The sequence below is a fragment of the Gavialis gangeticus genome, unplaced genomic scaffold, assembly GCF_001723915.1.
Source record: "Gavialis gangeticus isolate Ggan-Ray unplaced genomic scaffold, GavGan_comp1, whole genome shotgun sequence".
Lineage (NCBI taxonomy): Eukaryota > Metazoa > Chordata > Crocodylia > Gavialidae > Gavialis > Gavialis gangeticus.
The window spans coordinates 167190571-167192212 of NW_017728992.1; positions in this window are offsets into that span (position 1 = coordinate 167190571).

Here is a 1642-nt window from a genome sequence, read left to right on the forward strand (position 1 = left end):
AAACAGCTCCTCATGGCAAACCTGGGACACTTGCAACAGTGGCAGTCTTGGGGCACAGGGCTGAGGCAGCTCTGTGTCCCAGTCAGCTGGGAGCCCCTCATCTCCTGCGCCCAGGTGCAGGAGACAGCCTGGCCTGCAGAAGGAAAATGGTTGGGGAGAAAGTCTGCAGCCATGGTAGCAAATGCTGCCCTAAGCCAGGCCTGTCCCAGCCTGAAAAAGAGGCAGGGAAGGCAAGCTGCCTGCAGCCAGCACCTAGTGTCCCATCTTCCCCCTGCAGAGCAAGTGGGGACCAGGGGCTTGGCCAGTGGCCACCTGTGCCGGGGCCTGCCTGGCCAACTTCTCATGGTCTGTGGGCAGCCGTGCACTCACAATCCCCAATCTGAGCCCAGGCAGTGTACAGCCCCCTGGTATAAAGCATGTTATCTCAGAAATGTTGCAAACTCTCACAAACAGCTTCTTTCTCCTGGCTCTGTAGATCCTGCAGCTGCATGCAGGGGAGATGCATCAGCTGGCAGCTAGGATGCACTGTTACCTTGGGGGGGCTCCAATATACCCCACGCTCCAGGGGAAGTTGAAAAAAGCTCAGACTGAACTCCCTCCTCTCCCTTTCTCCCCATCTATTCTGAAAACAGCGGCAGGCTGGGAGCTCAACAGACACAAGTTAAAAAAGATGCTACATTTTGATACATCGTTAAGTGACACCTCATGCTATGAGGGGTCAGATTTTCACCCAATTGACCATTTTTTAAGCTGTTTGTAGCCATGCACTTGTGTTTAGTCACAGTTATAAACTGCTTTCTGTGGTTAGATTGGGTGAAAATTATCACTTCTGTCTGCACCCTAGGTGCCTAACACGTTCTGGATTCCACCCTGGAGGCCTGCAGTTAAGAGTCAAATCTACAAAGGGACTTATGTGTGATTGCATTCAACATTACCATACTTAGCTTTTAGGCATCCGCTGGTGGGAGCAGAACATGTAGCATGGCATTTCTTGCTGCCTAACCTAGGTAGACCCTTCTCTGCCTGTTGTGAGAACTATTCTTAGGTATCTTCCTCTCCTGCTACACTGCATAGGGAACTTAGCTCCCCAACTCAGGTTTGAGAATTTCAACATGGCATAACAACATTCATCACAACTGCCAGGTTTCTTTATGAACCTGACCCTAAGAGTAGATTAGATCTAGTCCCAATTGCCTGTGTGGGGAATTACACACCTGAAATGTACTGTGCTTTTATGATCATATGTGACTCAGAGATGTAAGTAAAATATGAAGAAACTGTAGTGGACATTATTGACAGCTGATAAGTGCCAGAACACAGCAATGTTCTTATAGGCAACTTCTTTGCCTCCATTTTCCTGAGCCTCCCCACCGGCACCCCCTCAGGCCCCAGGAGAGGCGTACCTAGGCCAAGGGTCAGTGAGGATCTAGTCAGGGAACTTCTGGAGGGACTGGACATATTTAAATCAGCTGGTCTGAATGATCTCCACCCCAGAGTGCTGAGGGAATTAGCTGAGGTCACTGCGGGACCCCTGGCATGGCTTTACGAGCACTCATGGTGCTCTGGTCTGGTGCCAGAGGCCTGCAAGAGGGCCAGTGTGGTTCCCATCTTCAAAAAAGGGAGGAAGGAGGACCCAGGAAAT